Below are 5870 nucleotides of genomic sequence, written 5' to 3' on the forward strand. Positions count from 1 at the left end.
ATTAAAGAGGAAAGATGTCACTATTAGGACTAAGATGGACTTGAATAAAGTCATGGTATTTACCATCATTTCATATGCATGTAATAGCTGAACAATGAATAAAGAGTACTAGATAAGAATTTCAAGAATCAATGCATTTGAACCATGATATTGGTGAAGTATATTAAAAGTACTACAAGAAGAACAAACAAAACTGTCTTGGAAGAAATTCAGTGAGGATGCTCCTTAGAAGTGAGGAATACTTTGGACATGTTATGAGGATGGATCAGAAAGGACATCATATTTGGTGAAGCTGAAGATAAGTAAAAGAGAGGAAGACACCCAACAGAATGTATTTAATACAGTGGCTGCAACAAAAAGCTTAAACACAGCAATTGTGAGGGTGGTGCAGGACAAGGCATTGTTTCCTTATATTGTATATTGATTCTCTGAGTCAGAACCACCTGATAACACCTAACAAACAACACCAGTAGGAATATGTAAAGGCTAATTATTCACTTCTCTATTGTATGACTTAATATCAGGATTCCTAATTCTAGTTTTCTCTTCGTCTGTTTGTTGTTGTTGTTATTTTGTTATTTTTGTTTTTGATATTTCTGGTAAATATGAAAATAACCAAATGGCAAGGGGAACAAGTTACTACAAATTTGGCATTACAGTCTCTATTAAGTTCACTAAAAATGAGAAAAGGGAGAACCTTAGATTTAAGAGAAACTTCTATCTCCAATTATAAATAATGTGTTTGTTGTAGGAAGAATAAGCACAGAAGATTTTATAAATAGATTGTTTGCTGCTCTTTCTTCATGTGTTTAAATATTTGAAATCACAGTAATATTTCACAAGAAAAGTAAGATGATAAGTAAGAGTATTATTCTGAAAACAGTAGCATATGGGAATTAATTTTATAGTTTTATAGAACATCATTTTTTGATTTGCCTTACTCATAATAACATATATTTTTGCTTCATTAATTAATTTGGGGTAAAGTCATAATTCTATCACCGACTACTAAAGCTGTTGTTGTAGCTGTTAAGTGCCATTTAGTCAGTTCCAACATACAGCAATGTTGTATAGGGTTTCTGAGGAGCAGCTGGTGTATTTAAATTGTGGGCTTTGTGGTTCAACCTGGCCTTATGATTCAGTGCTTATCCTAGAGTGTCACAGCATGTCTCCATTACTAAAGTTGCTACCACCCACTTCCTAATGTTTTAGAAGTACTTTTATCACTATGTATCTGTTATTTATGTATATCTATTCAATGAGTCTCATTTTGGGGATGCAAACAGACCTTGCATTTTATGAATGACCATCAGTCAACATACAGCATTTTCTCCAGAAAGATATACAACACAGTTAAACAGAATGAAGTATTTCCCTTTAGATAGGTTTTAGAGGGAGTCCTTGTGTGACTCTGTGGGTTAATGTGCTGGACTGCAAGATAGGCAGTTCAAGCTCATAGGCCAATCTGTGGAAGCCCTATACGGGGTTGTTATGAGCCAAAACTGACTCCACAGCACTTAACAACAACAACCACCAAATTCAGAAACTATATAAAATAATCATGTAATATATCCACAACCTTTGACAAGAAGTTTTTCTGTTTTATATATATTTTAATTTCAAGAAAAAGATTTAGGAAAGTGTAATGTTGTATCATGGTTATTGAAACAGAAAACAAAATAAGCACAAAATAATTCAGCTTTTAGTTTATCTAGGAAAAAAAAATTAAACTACAATGTAAGCCATATTTGGTATTTCCTTACAGCTTTCCTGTAAAAACTGGAAAGACTAGTTGTTGTTGTTGTTGTTGTTGTTGTTGTTATGAGCCATGGAGTCAGTTCTGACTCATAGAAACCCTGTACAGTATTTCCAAGGCTGTAAATCTTTACGGGAGCACAAAGCCTCATCTTTCTCCCGTGGAAAAGCTGGTAGTTTAGAACTGCTTACCTTGTGGTTCGCAGCCAGTTTCGTAACCACTAAGCAACCAGAACTCGTAGTAAAAACTCCTACAAAAGCCTAGTAGGACCAGAATTTGCTAAGATAGATCAATTTATGTACTAATGCATCCTAATTATTATCATCTCTCAGATTCAATAAGAGTAAAAATTTACATCTCATAAGCTTCTCTGGTATCAAATATATATACATCTATATATAATTTCCACAAAAACTTAATTCTGAGATGGTAAAATTTCCCTAAAATATGCAAAAAATTAATTTTTAAAAAATTTGATATGTTTGTATATTTAAGAGAATAGTTTTACAATTGTATTTAGTGAGAAATGATAATAATATTGATATGAATATTTTATTAATCTAGTAAATAAGGACTTCTGGCAGGACCATGGACTAGGCAACTAGGCTACACAGACCCTCTGCTACGAATGTATGAAAGACCAAATTAAACTGACAGAAGATTTTCAGGGGAAACGAAACAGAAAATGATTGAACACTGACTAAGAGTACTGGTGTGGTGCTGAGGGAAAAGCACTAGACTGCTAACCACAAGGTTGGTGGTTTAAACCTACCAACTGCTTCTCAGAAACCCTATACATAGTCACTATGAGTCATAACAGACTCAACAGCACTTAACAATAACAACAAAGAACAGTAGCTGAACATGGTCAGTGAGAGGCAGACTTGTAAACTGTCAGCTGTCCTGACTCAGCAAGGCCTCTTGGACTTCCGGGATCAACATTAGATTGAGACAGCAATTCATTGATACAGACACAGTCTCACTGGTGACAAGTAAAGTGTGATTGTCCCTTGTTCCCCACATCTACCTGGTGACCAGCGGTATAGCCAGCCCCTGCTCTGCTAGAGATTAGAGCCATGTCTCTGTGAGTTAGGTGTCTGGTGTACCACCCTCAGAGCTGGATGTGAGTGAACACAGTCTCTTCAGACCAGAAGAATATATAGTACCAGTGCCTGGTCAGGACTGGAAGAGCACCAACTTCCATAACAATCTTCCTAACTCTAGCTGCCACTTGGACCTAAAAGTGTTCCTTCTGAGTACAAAGACCCTGACCTCAACTACCATTAGAGCTTTCATGAACTACTTCCACTTTAGGTATCTTGATCATAGGCAACACCTAGACCTACAGGAACACTATCTAAAGATGGACAAGCCACGCTCTCATCCCTCCCACTCCCACCTTGTGAGTTCCTTGATTGGCAAAGAGTATCACCCCATACTTTTGTTGTTAAATGCCGTGGAGTCAGTTCAGATTCATAATGACTGATATGAGCGCCCTGAAAACACTTAACAACTACAACAAAGACAAGGGACAAGACAGAAAAACAGCAAAGAAAGTTTCTAGAAGGATTCAGGTTGATTCTGAAGGAATAAGCAGGATTTATGTAAAGGAAGAAGAAAAGAGATTTTTAAGTAGAATACCTTGAGGAGGAACGCACCCTCTGCTTTGGGAACAATTCCAAGCTATGTTAAAGAAATTCTTCATGCCTCTCTTGAGTTAATTATGAGTTGAATACTATTAGTTCTGTCTGTTTAAATACTGAATTATTCCTGAGTTATATCTTTTAATCTAATATACAACATAACAAAGACTATAGTCCATGAGTTCTGTGTTACACAGTGTTGAATTATTAATTCAGCAAAGAAATGGAGAAACTAGCATGGTAAGGGAGTGACTGGGGTCAGAAGCAATGCAGTAGATGGAAATCACAGATACAATGACCTCTATTTCCTGGTGTGGCACTTTAGGATAAGCGCTCAACTGAAAGATAGATTTGAACTGCAAGGTCAGGGGTTTTCAGCCTGGTTTTTGGTTTCCAGCTGCTCCTTAGAAACCCTATACAGGGTCTCTATTGGTTGGAACCAACACAATGGAAATTAACACCAATAGCCTCCTGGTGTGGAGTCGCTGTAGGATAAGAACTGGACTGTTAACCACAATCACCACTCATCTGTCAATTTGACATAATGTGGTGGCTTGTGAGTTGCTGTTATGTGTAAGTTATGTCACCAATATTTTAAATGTCAGCAATTCAGAGGTGATTTGATGGTACCTCCCGGTGTGGTACTGTGGGTTAATGCGCTAGTTTGAATTACAAAGTCGGTTTGAACTGCAAGATTGGTGGTTCAAACTCACCAGCTACTTCTTAGAAACCCTACATAGGCTCACTATGGGTCTGAACTGACTCAACGACACTTAACAACAACAACAGTTCCTGGTATGGTGCTGTAGGCTTAGCACTGGATTGCGAACCACAAGGTCAGCTGTTCAAACATACTAACTGCATTTCAGCAATCCTATAAAGAGTGCCTATGAGTCAGTGTTGCTTGACACTGGTTAACAACAACAACAGCTAGCCACAAACTCATAGGTTCAAGCCCCTGGTGAACAGGTTTCAGATGAGCTTCCAGACTAAGACAGATTAAGAATAAGAAGAAATAGAGTAGTTCTGAATGTTAAACCACTGAAAGCCTAAGAAATAGTGGTCAAACACTGTAAGATAATACCAGAATATTAAATATTGAAACTTGATGAATAGCAAAAAAAAATTGTCATATATAGTGAAGGAGGTTGGAAGGCATGCAAGACTGGGAAAGTGATGCCTCCTCAAAGTAGAGTTGATCGTGAAAACATGAATGAAGTAAAGATTCTGGGACTTCATTTGCTAATGGGGCACAACTCCAAATGAGAAGAAACAGAAACATACATTAATAGTCAGAACATGGAATGTATGAAGTATTAATCTAAGAAAATTGAAAACTGTCAATAATTAAATGGAAAGCTGTCATGAAGATCATTATCCTGGACATTAGTGAGCTGAAATGTACTGGTTTGGGGCATTTTGAATATGACAGTCAAATAGTTTACTCTACTGGGAATGAAAAATTGAAGAAGAATGGTGTCACATTCACCATCAAAAAGAACATTTCAAGATCTATCTTGAAGAATAATGCTGTCATTGACAGGATAATATCCATATACCTACAAGAAAGACCAGTGAATATCACTATTATTCAAAGTTATATGCAAAACATTGAATACAGTAATTATGAAAGTGAAGGATTCTACCAACTTCGTCAGCCTGAAATTGATTAAACATTCAATCAAACTGTATTGATACTTACCGGTATGCTTATTAGTAAGGAATGCAATGGTTGGAAGCAAAGAGGAAGGAATATGGCCTAAGCAATAGAAATGATACTACAGATTATATGATAGAATTTTGCAAAACCAATGACTTATTCATTGCAAATATCTTTCTTTAACACCAGATGAACTACCCAAGAATCAAATTAAGTGTGTTTATGGGAAGAGAACGTGGAAAAGCTTCATATCATCTATACCAAAAAGAAATGGTCAGTGTTCACACATTTAAAGTAGTAGCACATGGTCAAGAGCTAATGGTACTTAAGAAAGATGTCCAAGATGTACTAAAGGCTTTGACAAAGAGCAAGGCTCAGGGAATTGATAAAATACAATTTGAAATGTTTCAACAAACAGATGCAGCACTAGAATCAATCACTCATCTTTGCCAATAAATTTGGAAGACAGCTACCTGGCTAACTAGCTGTAATAAATCCATATTTGTACCTGTTTCAAAGAGAGGTGACCCAATGGAATACGGAAATAATCAGACAATGTCACTCATAAAACATGTAGATAAGAGTTTGCTACTGATGATTCATAAATAAAAATCCTCACCAATGGAACAGAAAATAATATCATGATAAGTGGAGAAAAGATTGAGGTTGTTAAAGACCCTATGTAGGGTCTTTGGGTAACAACCGACTCAATGGAACTTAACAACAACAATAGTGTCACTATGATTTGGATCTGAATTGATGGCAATTGGTAGCTGTAAAGTTATCTAGAAAGACTCCATATTTTTCTTTG

This window comes from Chrysochloris asiatica, unplaced genomic scaffold (genome assembly GCF_000296735.1).
Source record: "Chrysochloris asiatica unplaced genomic scaffold, ChrAsi1.0 scaffold00338, whole genome shotgun sequence".
NCBI classification, from domain to species: Eukaryota; Metazoa; Chordata; class Mammalia; order Afrosoricida; family Chrysochloridae; genus Chrysochloris; species Chrysochloris asiatica.